At 45.2% G+C, this 17,460-nt stretch overlaps 1 protein-coding gene across 2 annotated transcripts in view; it reads right to left on the bottom strand.

The window, feature by feature from the left end:
- The window catches only part of UTS2R (urotensin 2 receptor), a gene marked incomplete at its 5' end in the record, with an annotated part of 56,797 nt that overhangs the window by 4,616 nt on the left and 34,721 nt on the right, over positions 1-17,460 (bottom strand). The gene's annotated exons all lie outside the window — the stretch shown is intronic.

Below are 17,460 nucleotides of genomic sequence, written 5' to 3'. Positions count from 1 at the left end.
TATAGCATGCTGTGCCTTATCTCGGGTTCTGTAAACCTTCTTAGGAAGCCGAAAGCTAATTTGATGTTGTGTTTGCTGAAACCTGCCGGTCAACTCTTTTTTAATGACAATCCAGGTATCCCTGAAGTATCTCTCTAGGCACTTTTTATCTTCCATATGAGTGTTGGTGGCCTGTACTAAAGCTTTTCAGGATGGACTGTCCAAGGAAAATAACTCTGTCCTATTTCCAGACTGCACATCTTCCTTTGGTTCTGTCCATCACCTCCCCTCAAGTCACCTATTTCATCTCGCAGTTCTGTCCCCGCATACTTACGCCTTTACCCGTGGCATATATTGAATAGGGTACATCATAAGCTCAGTCCATGATTTATTCATAGACTGGCTCGCCAGAATGGAAAAGGAACCAGCTTTTTCCCTATGACACTTTTAGCCCATGCAGTGCATTAATCTTTAAGAAGAATTTCTAACAGTACTGGAACTGTCAAGTGTTGCTCAATTTTTGAGATTTTTCATTCTTCAGTATTCATTTTTTCCAAATACTCTCTTCTTTTTCTTCCGTTACAGGCCTTGTCCATACTTGAAACAGCACCCTTTATTTCAGAGACATTTATTTCCATCTTGCCAGTTTTCCTGTGTAGCTGAAATAATGACAAGGCAGTGAGCGATGCTGCCTGCTGTCGCGTGTTCTCAGCTTTCATCATAACTTGTGGTCAGTGAGGACGGAATTTTGAAACAGATCCTAGAGAAATCCTTATTTTTTTCTCTTTTTTTGCTGTTCTTTGTCAGTGGCTGTTCTGCACTAAGGCACTGCTGGTAGAGCTGCTCCTTTGTGAGCTCCCGTTGACTTCAGTGGGACGCTACGCGTGCAGGTCAGACTGCGGGATCACAACAAGAAATGCCCTGCTTGGCTAGTTTGTATCGTGAAATGACTAAAGCAGCCTGGAAGTACCATCTCCTTTCTTTTTGTAACCTTTAGATGCATCCAAAGCAAGCAAAAACCTCAAAATATCCAGGTTTACTGCTGGATAATCCTGAGGCTGACCACGGAGTCTGGACTGGCTGAATCCATAAGCTGCTAGGTCAGATTATTGTTAGTAATGAGCTTCACTGAGACCTGCACCTGGGACTGCAAGCTGAAGACTCAGTGGTGTAGAAGTACAGAAGGAGCAGGTGCCTGAAAGCACAGCGCCTCTTTTTGAAGGAAATATTTTATTTATAGAGAGAAGCTGAGATTTATGGAGCATTCATGTTACTTGTTTCTGGAAGTATCTTGTAATAGGCCCCCAGTGTTCAAAAAGCTCATTTTAGAAATGGATACCATTCCTATTCTTTTGTTAACAACAACAACAAAAAAGCCACCTAGGTTACTGAGGCATGATGTTTCTGGACAGACACCTTGAGACTTTGGCTCCTATTTGTTCATCAGTTTATACAATTATATTAAGCTGTTTATGTAGATGCCAGGATACTTTGCTGTTGACTCCACAAAAAAGGTCTTGATGTTTTCTTTTGAGACTGTTTTTCACTGCCAGGGTAAGGTCTCTGGGTGGATTCACACCTTAGAGGTGACCTCCTCAGCATATTAACCTGCCAGCCAGGCCACTAAGTCTGGGGGGAATAATCAACGGCAGGTCCTAACGGAGCAATTCTGCATGTGCTGGCTCTGGATGGTAGCTTCTTCCATTCCCTCTAGCAGGCAAATGTGTTTATTTCTGAGTTATGTTACTGAAGAAGAGACGTGTTCTGGGAGTCCCCTCTGCGTATTAGGGCTTTAAATGTGATTCACTGAATAACCCCGTAAAAAGAAGGCCACGTTTTACCAGGTGATTCAAAACTTAAAAGGCTGCCATGAAACCAGACGACCGCTAAGCCCACTTAGTCCTTGCGCTTCTCAGCACAAAAGAAGTCAGAAAAGTGATCTTGCACTTGGATTATTTCTACTTCACTATGACAGTTCTGTGGGCCATAAATGTGTTTTTTCTCATTTGTTTCTTTATTTTAAAGGGAGATAGGCATTAATTAGGAAGGCATTCCTTTCCACACGGAGGAATATGATCAAAATAAACTGTCGTTCACTAGTATGAAAAAAAGAAACACAGCAAAAGTCAGTCAAGCAGATGGGTAAGTTAAATTTAAGATGGCGTTAGGCAGAGAGCAGCTACGGGAGATTTCTCCCACATTGAACTGTACGTATCAATGTTGAACTGACATTTCCCCCACCCCAGTCTGCTTTATCGTTTCGTTAGAAGAACAGACAATGAACTGGGAACTGCGAGCTTTCAGGCAGCAAAACTTCCTAAAACTTTGAACGGGCTCCCTTCCCCAATACCATTTACTTAAGCTATTTATCCTGTCCATATTCTGTTTGAATTAACTCATTTTAGCATACTCAAGATTCACTATTAAGTCACGCTGCATCTATCTATTTAAAAAATAATGAATTAAGATTTCTTCTGTATGTATTTTGTGTATCAACTGGGCCTTTTTTAGGAGATGGTGTCCTCCATGTATAGCATCTGTCTATTGTACCTCTTCTGGCACTAGGCAGAATTTAGACCTGTAAATAAGAAACAATCCAAGAAGAAATTAAGACTGAATTCATAAATATACAGAAGTATACAGAAATTTTGTCTTTGGGGAAAAAAAAAAAAGGTTTGATAAAATTTGGGGTTTTTTGGAACCATAAGAAAGGACAAAGTTTTACTCATTTTGTAATCCTTTAGTTGAGGTGTAGGGGATGTGCGTCTGCTCCTCAGTACTCGCCACTGAGGTTCCACTCTGCTTTTTCATGCTTGCACAATATCTGGAAATCTAGTCCTCTCCCTGTTTATTTTCCCTTTCTCATCATACACACGCTTTGTTGGAGAGCTTCGCCCGTTCAGGCCACAGGCAGGCAGGGAGAAGCTCACTTCTCTGCCTCGGCACAGGCAGGCAGTAAGGGCACGTGGCTTTCTCAGGAAGGCTGCGCTGCTCTGGGAGCGGGCCCAGCGGAAAGCACGCCGCCCGGGAGGAGAGGAAGGCACTCACTCACGTCACACACAGTGCCGAGAGCCTTGAAGTCTTCCATCTTCACAGCTGACTGCCTGCCACCCTGGAGCCTCGGTATTTTCACCTCAACAACTGCTACTTGAGACCTCTTCGCTTTGTTTTCTAAATGGTTTTAGCACCTCCAGATGGCTTGTGAGTCAGTGAACTCCAGCATGCTGCAAAAATCACCACTTTCAATACAGGTTTTGACTCTGTAGCTAAGACATTTATCTAGGCTTTGGAGCAGGCCATTAAAACTTGTCCTCTTCCTAATCGGTCTCCTTAAATTAAATATTTCAGCCATAAAGCATGCACAGATGGGCAGTAATCAAAGGCCTTTCCATAGCTGAATTGTACAGGCAGATACTTTTGAGATGTCCAGGACTGAATTAATTATACCGTCCTCTGCTCAGGCCAGCTGTGTGACTTGCAGGACCCTGAGCAAGGCAGAAGTGAAGGTGTCTGGCAGCAGCCGTGCCGTTCACCTGGAGTGAACACCTGGAGTGGGAGGTGTAACAGCACTGCAATTGTGGGTATGCTTACAAGGGCTTATATATTACAGTTACAAACGAGGCAGGGGTTATAAGGAACAGTAATATCCTCTTATTAGACTGTTTGACAGAATGAAAAAAACCAGAAAGCTCTGAGTTTAAAGCCTTGTTTTTAACAAATTAAATGGAGTGAATAAGTGGATCAATTAACTTACAAAGTAAATGTTGTTGTCTGCCTCTCCCCTGCCCGTCAGCTGAACAGGGTTACTGAACCTTAGTTTGCTTTCCTTCTCGTTGAGGATGGGCACACGGGATGGACGTGCAGCGGGGAGAAGACGGCTTGGTTATTAACCTGCCGCCGGAGGCTGCAGGCACTGCTTGCTCTAGACACCCATAGCTACTCCCCAAGCGCTGGTGAGGGCTTGTTTGTGGTACGGAGAAGACAAAGGTGGGAACAGGACTTGGATATTGCAAAATCTTTTAAAATGAATAAGATTTTAGTTCTCTAATAGTGATGGCATGCTTGCTGAATGCATTCTGAGTAGTCCAGCTGCACCGGACTGTTTCACTTAGCAGACAAGTATTTTCCAGTTGCGTTCAAGGCTCTGAAAGGTGAGGACAGCATGTGTGCATCTGAGCCAGCTTTATTCAGGGAGCATGCCAGTGGTTCAGGTTCGTATCAGTGTGACAAGTAAAAATCTGTCTCTAAATGAGCTGCCTTGAAATTGAGAAATATTATTTTGTTGGGAAGAATTCAAGTGTGGAAAGAATGCTTGACTTAATGAGCTCACCTAATCTCAGTCTCCTTCAAAAGTACTAGCCTGACCATAAATATTAAAGTAAGGTCTTTTTAGATAATAGCCAAGAATGCTTCCTAACCACGTGAGGATTCACCATTCCTAAACAGCTAAAAAGCTGACATTAACCTGAAATATGAAAACTCTGTAAACCCAAGCATTTGCAACATTGGCGTATTGCAACTAAAAGCCAACCTCTGTATTTGGGCACAGGCTTAAACCAGCCCTCGGCAGGACTTTTTACAAGTGACTCAAGTGAAGATTGCCAGTCCTCTGTATTGCTGCAAAATAAGTTTAAGATTGTTAGTATGGTACCTGAGTTAACTGCAGACCGTTTCTAGTCCTAATCCTCCTTAGGGCCTGCTGCTGTTCGTGCCTGATGGCAGGGGAAGGTTTCTGCTGGGGTGGTGCCCCCAGCCCGCAGGCACCTCCCGTACCCCGGTGCAGCGCCCCGGCAGCAAGGGCGTCAGCTCAGCCGCACGGGTCTCCTTTCAGGAGACAGTTACTCTAAACAGTGGCGACGGTGTTTATCCTCGGGGCCAGGACTCCATCAATTTGTCCAGTTTATGTTGGGAAGAGGCAGTAAAACTGACGCTTACAAGAATTCTGACTGCACACACTCCGGCGCAGGAAGCCGAGCCAACCCTCGTGTCCCTTGGCCCCTCACAGAGCCCACCCCAGGAGGAGGTTTGGGGCACGGCGGGGGCGGACAGTGTGCTGAAATGCAGTCAGCAGCAGGGATGGGGAGGACTCATCTGCCAGATCTGGAGACTCGAAGGAGGTGGTGGCAGCAGAAGAGACTCTATGGGGGAATGGGAGATAAGGTTTGGGCTCTTTTGTGGGACTCAGCAAGAAGTTACTGGTGATGGGAAGGGTGAGACCTCCTGCTGCTGAAGAGGCGCTGAGAAGGAGCAAATGCTAAATCTGGGTAATGGCGAGTGCTGAACAGCAAGGTCTAACATCCCAAATGACATTTGATGGGGACTGGTACCATGGGGGTAGACGTGATGGGGAAAGGTAAAACTAACTGCTGGCCCAGGGACTTCAGCAGAGTGGGATCCCTTCACAAGAAGAGACTGAAATAGGTTTTTAGAGCCATTTCACTTAGTATTGAGAGCTGAGATCAGTTTGCAGCGCTTCTCCAGCCATCTTTTGCTAATAGGACATGGCAGCTGCTGACTTTATGTAGCTTCTTGGGTACCAGTAAGGAAAGGAGGCTGACAGGAGAGGCAGAAAATCATGCTGCCCTGGTGAGCTACAGAGAGATGCTTTGACAGAGACACACAGCAAGAAGAAAAGATCCTGACAGCATTGCTGTCGTCCTCGTCCCAGCACGGTGCCTCCAAAATCCAGCACGAAACTTAAGGGAATGAAAGCAGCGTGTGGCCGCCTGAGTGGCATACATCCACAGGCACCTGAGAGATGCCTGGCATCTGGCCCAGAAGGGCCAGAAAGCGCAAAGGCAAGCCCGAATACTTAACACAGATTTTTTTTTTTTTTTTTTTTTTTAAATTTAAAGCTCCTCTGAACTTGATAAGCTAATTTGCAGAAATGTTTTGCATAAAGCTTTACATTAAAGCAGGACGTTTCAGGAAGAATAGTTAGAAAAGCTTTAGCTAAGGAACCGCTTTGATGAAATACCAGTTCCTTGGCAAGACACCTAAGAGGATCGGCTGGGCGACTGGCCGGCGCGTGACTGAAGGCAGGCGGTGGCCCCGGGCTGAGCACTCGCGTGGGGCAGCGGGAGCCGGAGCTGCCTGCGGCCGGCAGCCCCGTGAGCCCAGCCAGCCCGGAGCTCGGCCGTGCCGTGGCCTTCCTAAAAATCACTGCCCTGGGGATGGCAGCGGCCCCGCACACACAAACATTGACCCTCCAGGGCGTAATACACGTACTGCTGCTGAAACTAAGGGGGGAATGAAGCAAAGGCACCTGCCTGGTTTAAGGCAGCTGCTTTATTGATGTACTGGTTAATTGTTTTGCTAAAGTAGATGTCTCAGCCTTATTAATTTAGAAGAAATTACTAACTGAAGAGAAAACACTAATTCTAGCCCATGTGTTAACTTGACTCTTGTTTCTTGGGGAGAGGGAAAGAATATCCCATAACACTTCTCTACTTGAAATCACAGGATCTCTTGAAGAGCTGCCTAATGCCTTGCTCTCCTGTTAAAAAAAAAAAAATAAAAATATATATATATATATATATAAAAGGAATATTTAAAATCAACTAGATCCCACTAAAAACTTGTCAGGTTTTAAAATCAACCTGCTTTGATGGCTCTTCTGTTTTGCAGAATTTACCTTGCAAAGTTTGCTCTGAAAAAAACTGTTTAAATATTATTTTCCTTTTTTGCAGCATTTAAACTAAAAGCAAAATACCAGAAGTTCATAGATGCCTTTGTAAAAGACTGGTATGTCTCTAGACATACAAGATCTGGCTTATTCTAATGTCTTCTCCCTAACAGAAAAAATAAGTTTACTTCGTTCTGAAGCATGTTGTGAAGGATGAGGTTCAGTACGGACTCTGCCTCCTCATTATTTTGTGCATACTAAAATGCAGTTTTGGAGGAGCCACTAGCTCTTGGAGGCTCTAAACATTTTTCACTTTGGAAGTGCAAAGAGAATAAATCAGCGTGGGGTCAGCAAGGGTTTCAAGGCTTTGCTTTTTCTTTTTTTCTCTTTTCTGAACATCTGCGGTTGACTTCCACGCGGGACGAGGGTACCCTTTTCACGAGCATATGCCAGCTGACAGGCAAATCCCATGGGCATATCTGCGGTGGTAGTTACACCTGACTGGTGCTGTGCATTAAGAGTATCATGTTAAATTAGTCTAGGACAGAGGATAAAAGCCCAAAGCAAAATAATTATTTAAAATCTGATCACTAATTGTTTAAAATTCAGTTGTACGCATCTTGAGTCAAATGCTACTTCCCATTTAAGTCCTTCCCTCAAAACTCTCCCAAAAAGTCCTCAAAATTCTTTCAGTTACAAGCCTGCCTGAATTCTCATACAGATACTTGACATTCTTGGCGCAACAGTAAAGACACAACGATAAGCTGTAAATGCTTTTTTTTTTTGTCTTGAGCATTGCCTTGCAGACTCCCCAGAGCCCCTGGAAGTTAGTCCAGGCTCCAGAAAGCATCTTCTGGGTGATGATACATTTGCTTCCTAAGCCTTAACTTATCAAAAACCTCAAACAGAAGAAATGTGCCCAGCAACTGTGTTAGATCAGCAGCAACAGAAAAACGACGAGGGCTTGAAAGCTTTTCTCCCGCTCGCACTTACTGGGCTCTGTTAAATGCTCGTACTTTGCTGTTCCATCTGTAATGTCATTTTTTTCATCGGATTACAATTTGGTCCCCAAAGCACCTGAGTGCTTACAGGTGAGTTGTTTCTAATTAAACATCTCACTGGAGACTGATGGCAGCCTCAGAGAGATCTTAATGCCCATGAACCCAAATGCGGGAAGACGGGAGCCAGTAGGGAACAAGGACCAAAACCATGACACAAGGTGAAGAGCAAGTGCCACCGTGATGGCTGAAGTCAAAGACCAGAGAGAAAGCGTTCCTGCTCCCCCAGCAGTGTGGGTAAGCAAAGGTTTTCAAATCCAGGGAAGGTGAGCACTGTTTTGGAAGGCTAAATTTAGCAGTGATTAACCACGCTCTTAATTAACCACATATTCCCCCTGCTTGCCTTTCCAAATTATTCAATAATTGAACAATTATAACGAGCTCAGCAAGTAATCACTATCCATTCCAGGCACTGCCCTCGCCAACTGCAGCCTGCGAAACCACCAGCTGTTAACGTGCCGGGAAATGAAGTCCATGAAGTGTGAGTCAAATAATTGAAAACTGAACAGGAAAAAAACCGCACAGGTCCGGGGGCAACGTAAGGAAAACTGCTCCCCCATGCTCAGTCCTTAAGTGTGTAGTCCCTTCCAGGCTCCAGATCCATCATAAGAATTATTAGGGTGGATCAAAGGCGCAGCACTACATTTTCATGGGTGCTCTGGCAAAGCTATAAAGGTTCCTGATGGTTATTCTGCCTCACCAGGCTTCACAGAGCCTCGCTGGGGGCTAACGTGCATCTCTAGGGAGGGAAGCCACTGCCTCACTCAAACCAGACAGGAGAAAACAGAAGGTAAAGCCCAAATTCTCCGAGAACACAAGTCTTAACGATATTTCTAGTTGCAGCGGGGTAAAAGTTGTTGGATTGTGAATTCAGCCATTTACTGGCCTGAGCGAAATTTTAAACAAGAACAGGCTCAAGTGCATTGAAGCTTTTCACACATGATTTTTAAAACGGATTTGAAGATGTGGTTTCACGAGCACTTCTTTTCACGGCCCATCAGCTGTATTGGTTTAGCTGCCTGGGGGTGGACAGTGAATCTGATTGGGACAAGAAATAATTATTTTTGGCTTGATTGGAAAACAAAAAACAACCCTATAAAATAAAACAGCTTAATCCTTTAAAACCACAAGGCTACAAAGACAGACGTACCAGCCTAAATGAGGGAACAGAGGAGGCTGAAGCTGGAGTAACAGTAAAGGAAAAGCTTGTCAAATTATACTCCTAGCTGTGCAGACGTAACTTCTCTAACGTAGTTGAAGGATTTGCTTATAGCAATCACCCTTGCAGAAACATGCCTGCTCTCTGATTAGGTTGTGGAAATCGATAGAGACTTCTGCCTTCTCTGCAGGCAACCTGAAACAACAGATTTGAAATGCAAGGGGTATGAAATTTCCCCAAAGCCTTGAAACTCTCCCTGGGGTATTACAGAGCCTGGTGGGTGGTGGTTTTAGCTATGGAGCAAAGCGAGGGTGGAAGCAGAGTCCCTGGGAGAGGCTGCAACTTGTTGCTGAGAAGGAAACTTAACACAAAGAAAGGACAGAACACGTGGAGACGGAAAAGAAAAACCTAAGATTAAAATAAGAACGCCAAAGACAGCAACATGATAAAAACAAGCACATATTTCTCCTGCACAAATAAGCTAAACAGTCACGTTTGATCCATGATCTTTCCATAAAAGCTCTCTTCAATGTGGGCAGGAGATTCTGTCTATGGAGAGCGATGGGAATGCACATCGTTAAGGCAGGTCCCAGGACGAAGTCTGTAATTATACACAGACCTTCCACAGACTGAGTCTGAAACACAGAGCTCTGCAAGACACACATTTACTGACGAATGTGACAGAAGACAAAAATGCCTGGTAAGATGTTGCTCTGATGCTTTTTTTGAGATCTAAGCCCACATGCTCGTGCCAGCGAGCTTCTCTGTCTCTTTCTATGACACTATCAGAGCGGCAGAGACGTCCCGCTCCTGGAGCCCCACGCTGCCTCTGTACCTCCTAACCCTGCACTCTGAGGGCTTGGCGCTTGTAGCAGAGTTCAGAGGATCCTGTACTGGGTTTCCTTGCAAATAGTGCAAGAAGAGAGGAGGATCTGCAAGGAAGTCAAGCTGGGCCTTGGCTGCCTCTCAAACGGGGCACGTGGCTGTCAGATCAAATGCCGGTTCTGCACCGAGACCCTGACAGGAGGTGAGATTTCAAGAAACCGTAAGTCTCCGGCAGCTGTCAGCGCCTGGGCGCTGCTCTCCTCCGGAGCCCCCTCGGCATGCCCATCTCTTCCCCGTCCTATTTCAGTGCCAGGTTTGAAGGTTTATTACTGGAGGCAGCATGAAGCTGATGTAGTATTGCCTTCCTAAGCCTCCTCTCAGCCTAAAGCAATTTCTCTGCTCTCATTAAGATGAACGAGTAATTCAGTGTGACACATTAACTGTTTCACTTCTGCATTTTGCAGGCAGTGTAAGCTGTCGAAGCCCTTCTCCCCACGCCCGAGGCCCCGCTCGTCCCTGCTTCCAGGGGGCCTCTCTGAGGCTGCGAACACGAGGACTCGAGCTGGGGGAGACGCAAACAGTTTCCCGAGGCTGTGGAGTTACAGGTTTAAAGTTTTTTTTTTTCCTTGTCTTTTATTGGACTAAATCCAAGACTTCTTACAGGTTTTTTCTGAATAACAGAGATGATAGATACTGAATACCCAGGGCACACAAGGCCTGGTAGAGAAAATATTCACTTAGATGGATGGAGGTAAAAGACCAAGTGATGCTCCAGCTCTGTCCACATCCCTCCACCGTGGTTCCCCTCCATTTAAGCCAGATCTGCAAGGAGCTTTTTCCCTAATGCTGGGCACTGTAGGCTGCGGAGCTTTACTTTCTCATCCTGCCTAAGAGAAGCTGCTGCAAAGATAGAGGCGGCGCTTTAAAATTTGAGAGATGTTTGCCGTAATAAACTCATCTTTGTATGAAAACAAACAAACAAATGAAAACAGCCAAGGAAAGTTACTTGGTTGCTATTTGCTCTGCTTCTGTTGTTGGGAATTACTCGTGCTGTGCCGCAGGCAGGCGGAGGTTCCGCGACGGATTCAATCATTCTAAAAAGATGCCAACAACAAAACGACAGGGAAGCTCTGCTCTGTTTAGCAATCGGTGATGAGCGTTGGGATAATTCTTTCTATTCAGCCTCCCCTGCACCAAGATCCTGCCGTCAGAGCAGGCTGCAGCCCGGGCTCTGCCTGGGAGTGATGCCCTGCCCTTACCTTCACTGCCCCCAGTGCTCCCAACCCATAACCTGGGGAAGCAGAGGCTCCCAGGAGGTAAAGAAGAAAGATTTTGCTTCCCTACCATACCCCTGCTATTGTTTCTCACCCAAGGAGGGGCTTTAGAGAGGGTATCGAAATGCACTCAAATGACGATGCTTTTGCCAGGGGACTCGTCTCAGCTATGTTCCCAGCAAAGCCAGCCGAGCGCAGCTGCCATTGCTGTGGGCTACATGATCATCTTTGCTGACCGGCTGCTATTAATCAAAAACAGAGACGTTCTGGTACACAAACATTTCCTCCGTTTGACCCTGAATAGCTAACCCGAACCCTAAGTTATCCCTGCAAGGAGCACTTTTCCCTTCTGTAGGTAGCACCTCTCATCCAAGGATCTCAAAACATTTCACGCACATCAGTGATGTCTTACAACACTTGTGTGGACACTGGAAATAGTGTCGCTGTTTTCTAGGCAGTTAATGACGAGTGGCACAAGAATAAGCGACTTCCCTGAGGTCACAGTGCAAGTCAGCGGTGATTTTGTCAAGAAGCCAGGACTTCTGACCTCCTCCCATCCCAGATCAGCTCCGATGGTGAGTGCTGCCTCGATAGGCATCTCCAACACCAAACCCCTTGTAAATCTCTCCTGGATTGAATTAGCTCTCTTGCACTAAGCCTGCCTGGGTGACTTATCAACAGCACTAGTGTTTTCGGGATGAATGGCCTGCGAGTCCCCCCGAGCAGATGATGTGAAGGAAGACAAACACATCCACTTGAGTGGGAGCAGATAACGCTGCGACGGCGAGGCGCGAGGCAGGCGGGTGCTGCAGGCTGCCCACGGAATCCTGCTACCGCTCCTTAATCTGAACCCTGCCCGGGGCAGAAAGCTGCTTTCAAAATGTGGTGGCTACAGGTAACTAGGGCTCCAGCTGATTTCATAATAATGCCATTCCTATAAGATAGTCCCTTCTACAGTATTAAATGAAAGGAAAAAGAAATCTGTTACAAGTAAAAAAACAGAAACTCAATTTAACTCAGTGGGGTTACTGGGATTTTGAGTGGTGCAATGCTGGGAGCTGGCTGCCAGCCCGTGCTGCCCAAAGGGAGGATGCTGCAGGAGCGCCTTTTCCTGGGAGGCTTCTTGCAAGAGCCAGCCTTGTGGTTCTCAAATGTCAGGCTGATATTAAAAAAACCTAAAAGGCACAGACATGGTGAATTTGATGGATGTCCCTGATGAGGTTTGCAGGAGCACATACGTGAAGAAATAACTTGTCTCCAAAACGCTGTGTTTATGGACACACCACATTGAGTTTCAGGAATCTCCCTTGCTTTGTTTGGATGAAATCATGTTTGGTTTTAGTTAAGAATTCAGGAGCTGAATTCAAGATCCTAGTGGGAATGCACAAGGAAAGGCTAACGACATCTCAGGGAGACGCTGGCCTAAACAAGCTGAAACAAATTTAGCAGATTTTTCTTCTCCAGCATTAGCACCATTTTGGTTTTAGAATTGTATCCTCTGCCAAGCGTGGCTAATATTGCTGGATGGTTTGATTCTGCACAAACTTAGTTACTACTTTCCCTCCAGATATCTTGATGGAGGGGTTTGGGTGGGATCATCTGCAATATTGAAGTTCAGTCTTCTCTAATAAATTCAACGAATGCTTCTTAACTCTTCACCTTGTTTCTCACTGTAGAAGCATTCCTAGTGTTTAGAAAAATGTTTCATTTAAATTAAAATTTAAATTATAAATGGAGAGAACCAGAAAAGTAGAGCCCAAATGCCAGAAGAATTCTTCAGGATTCATTTCTCCCTTTCCTCTTTTAATTGTCCCGTTCTTGGGTGGGGAAAAAAAGGAAAGCATTGCAGTAGTTTGGCTTTGGTATATCCCTTTGGGGACAGGAAGGCTCTACTTAGGACCGCAGATCACAAAGCTCAGTTTTGACCATTCAAAACCTGCTAGGATGAAGTGAGTCTCCCCCAAAGGTGATATACAGCACGCTAGAAACTCGGTGTGGGCAGAAAGCTGGATTGCTGAGCAGAAATATTTGTAATTTTAAATATATATATATATATGTCCCATTTAGGGTTTTAATATACCTCAATAACTTCTTTCAATGCTGGGTGTCTGACAGAAGCTCGTGGCATCCTAGAGGTTTGGCCAAGCGAGCCAGCAGCAAGCTCCTTCCTCTGCTTTCACCAAACTCAACCTGTGCCACCCAACACCCCCTCCCGATACTTTGCTACCAACTGATGCATCCTTTCTCTCTGCTCTGTTTTAGATACATTCCCAAACAAGGGCAAAAAAGCACGTATAATGATAACAATAACTTTAAAGGGTACTTATATCCTATGAAGCTTCTGCTACAATTTTGAAGACAAGGCAACATATTTCTTATAAGCCACAGCAATTAACTCCACGTCTCTCCAATTCCCCAGAAAAACTTGAAACTAACAGTAACAACCAATATTGTAAGGCAAAAAAAAACCCCAGCTGGGCTAAACTGTATTTAGTCACCGGCTCTGGGTGTTTCTGTGGGTGCTGGCAGTGAGGACGCTGTGCAAAATGACAGGAATAAAGTTACTCTGGGTTTGGCATAGAAAGAAAAGCGGGAGAGGAAAGTTAGCACTTGAAGTAGGATTTCTCTTCACGACAGACTTTTCCCTTTCAGATGTTGTAGTAACACTATACTCTAAAGATATTAAATGCTATTATATAGTTAGGTTGTGCCCTGACTGTGTGCAAGTCCTATGTTTTAAAGCCTAAAATAAAAAGCACGTTTTCTTCCTGAGCCCTCAGGAGGGAAGGCAGATTGCTGCTGCCACCGGAGGGACGGTAGGAGCCGAGCATCCCCGAACCAGCCAAACTTCCCCGCAAAGACATCTGCCTTTCAGGGGCTGCCTGCAGGATTCCTCCGGTGCTGCCTTACCCGCTCCCATGGCCTCATGGAAAAGTTTCTGCACTTTCTCCTCTCATCATGCTGATGGGGGAACAGATTATGAACTGAGTCACCCTGCCCGTTCTCCTCGGTTCATGCAACTGGGCAGCAAGCCGTGCGTTCTCCGCCACGCAAGGTACAAAATGCTCATAAAATTACCTCTATTTCACTGGCTTTCCTGGCATTCAATCACACAATAAGCACCAAAAATGACGGCTAAAATAGGAGTTAAAACGTTAATGACTTGCTCGCACTCCTGATAAAATTGTAATGTGGGGCTTTTCAGCATTTATTGCAAATTTGCTTTTAAAAAGCAGGGAGAAAGATGATAAAAAAATGTGTGATTGAAGGTAAAGTATGCAAAAATTCAGTAAGGTTCAAATGGGTTCTCCTGTGTCTGGGGAAAACCACCATTCTCACTTGTCTGACTAAGAACCGGCGTTTTCTCTTTTCAAGTGAAAGCAGAAAAATTGCCATTGCTGCAGTAGATAGTACATTAGAATAAAGGAAGGAAAGAGCACGCGGGATGAAACTGCATTTCTTTCACAGTCTGGTTTTTTTTCTGTGCGCCATAAAAACCTAAACCCTCAGGGGTGTTGGAAAAGATTTTCTAGTGATTAAACTATTTTCTTTCTTGTAAAGCATGTACGGAGATTTGCGGTGACAAACTCTGGCCCAACAACAAAAATGCTGTTGCCTTTCCTAAAATGACCATTTCCCATTTTGCTGAACAACTAGCTGTGTCACTAAACCTGCAGCAAAATTTCATTTACAATTAAAAAAAAAACACCTTAAAAGACACAGGATTACAATGATTTGGGTATGATAAATGATCCCAGGGTACACATAGCCTGCCTTCTTGGAATGTAGGAGAATAGCCAAAGTAAAATTGCTTTCAAGGAAATCACCACATTTTGCTTAGTTACAGCCCGACTGACTTTCCTGTTGTTACTTCAGCCCTGGCCTGAGATGCTTCAGATTTACCATAAGTGACAAGATACGTGGAGTTTGCAAAGTCCCATCATCTGGATTCCGGTTATGTGTCTATCTCAATTTTGATAACTCTTTTGTAGCCTCTGTGGTTGTGGAGACAAGATGTGGTTTTAATCTCATGGGCTTGGGAGTCCTGTCTCATCCTTTTTAGTGCTGAGGACAGGCAATACCTCTCCCCCGCGCAGAAAAGAGCCCGAGCTGCTTTACAGCAGTTCTGCGTGGCCTGCACTGACTCCAGGGAGATGTGCTTAAGAATACTGAGGTCCTACCAAACCCAAACCAACACCCTCCCCAAAACGCTCTGGGTGAGCTGCAGGCAAAGCTGCCCCTTATGGGGAACTTAAAGGCTGTGTCGCCCTGGACAGGACTCGTGCTATAGGCAGGCAGCAGCAATCCCCTTCCAAAGCTACCTACCGGATTAATTTTTGTTCTTAAAGAACAATACCCGAAGACTATCTCCTCATTTCCAAAACATGAGCACGCCCACAGAGTTAAGGCTTGCCCAATTACAGACCAGAGGAACTCAGTTAAAACATCTGCTCTCGTGGGATATTTATGAAGTGGGTCAAACCTACTGACTTTTGGCAGCTTAACTGGTCTGATGGGACAATAAGAGGGATGTTGTTTCTGTAATTCATCTTTTAAATTGAGCTCTGAGCCCCGGGAGCATGAGAGGCTCCCGAGGAGTCGTGTTGGCGAAGGTCTGCACCGTGTTGTGTGTCCTGCGCTGCTGAGAGCCGTCATTCATCACACACAGCTGCATCTCCCGATGGCTGGCCAGTTTTGCCTGTTAAACAGGCTCTTCTCTGCCCCAATGCCATGCTTTGTGGGTGTCATCAAACTTACTGGTTCTCTCGTTAGAGTAACCTCGTACGGGTTTATCAGAGCCTGATGGGAGAGAGGAGCGGCGCTGGGATGGGACTGGGCTGAAGCACATACTGGTTGAAAAACCCGATGAGTGACAAATATCCAATATTTCACGTTTCATCTGGATGCTCCTCCATCAACCCTTTGGTGTTTAATACCCTGACAGTGTGGCACAGAAAGCACATCCCCTACGCACCGTTCGTGACGCTGAGCAGAGTAGCAGAATCCCTTCTGGGGACTGATGGGATGTCTTGGGAAGTGTACCCCACATCCAACCCTTCTGTTTGCTTATCCCCACATTAGGCTACGAGTGCAGATCTCATCTGCTCTGCGTTTTCATCCCTTTTTTCCTAGGCACAACTCCTTTTCAGCTTTCCCTTCTTATTAATAACTATGATTTTAGACTGTTTGGCTTTAGATGTTAGAACATGATTTTTCTAAAGCAGAAACTGTATTCCCTAATGCTCTTTTTGATACCTAAACAGCTCTTCCATCATCTGCTTCCCCTTACATACCTTTTAATAGATATACACTATGCCTTGCAATTATTTCATACATGGTAATCATCCATCCTATAGCAGCCTTGTAACGCTGTGGTGGGTAAGTGGCCTTCTCCTCAAGGAGAAGACCTTCTCCTCAGGCCAAGCAATAGAAATCAAGACACATCAGCACTGTGTCAGGTCAGGATCCAAATCAGGGTGGGTTTTTCTTTCTATAGACATAAGGAATTTCTTTTTTTCTCAGAGGTGGACGAATGGCATGTGCATAGCCAAAGTACTGCCCAGCTTGGCAGTCTACACAATGCTGGAACGTGACAAAGTGGTCACCAATGTTTTGAAGACAGTCCTGCGGTTAAAAGCAATACAACAATTCTAAGGTGGGTTACTTATTTCCATCTCCATGAAAAGCACCCCAACAACTGCATCTATAAGAAGAACGCCTGACTCCTGGCACAGGAATGTCCTTCCCTGATCTTCATCCAACATGTGCACTGAAGGGTTTATTTTTCTGCTGTTAGTTGAGTGGATAAAATGCAGCGTGTTGCTGTGCTGTGCTCTCTGCTCTCAATCCTCGGCTGCGGTGTCGACACTTTGTGTCTCTGCTTTAGCACAAGCCTACCCTAAAGTGTGGCGTCTGACACAAGAGGATCACCCAAGGACACAGGAACCCAGTAACGCTGCAGGGCTGGAGTGGGACTCCTCTCAAGCGGATGGGGGTCAGAATATGCCATAAGAAAGTGGAAATTACTGTTCCTTAAGCAACCGCCTGCTGTTTCAGAAGTCCCTGGGCATCACTAGCTGCTGATAATAGTTTATGCAACTCATATTGTGCTTTACCTATCCCCGGAGTCTGTCCCAGAAGAGAAAAGAGGAATATCGAACCCAGCTTCATCCCCGCGTACATGAGCTGTTCAGAGAACAGCTGGGAAGAGCGGCCTCTCCCCTGGTAAATACACCCCCGAGCTGGGTGAAGAGACTATGCGAGGGGAAACTTGATGATGGTCCACTTTTTAATCAGCATTTATTTTATAAACTGAGGTTTTATAATTGTTTAGATGCTTACAGGCATCTCTAGTATCTGTGGTGAGGGTTCACTACGAGATGCTAAGTGGGGAGAAAATGATCAGAACACAATGAGGCAAAATGCTTTTTATGAAATGTCATGAATAAATTTGTCCCTTTTATGATATAGGGTATTATGATATGTCCCTCATGATATAGGATTCAGTAATTTTTCTTAGAGTCTAAGGTGTTTGAGTGA

Source organism: Platalea leucorodia (assembly GCF_965183815.1).
Source record: "Platalea leucorodia genome assembly, chromosome: 14".
Taxonomy (NCBI): domain Eukaryota; kingdom Metazoa; phylum Chordata; class Aves; order Pelecaniformes; family Threskiornithidae; genus Platalea; species Platalea leucorodia.
This window is presented reverse-complemented; position numbering and strand designations above follow the sequence as displayed.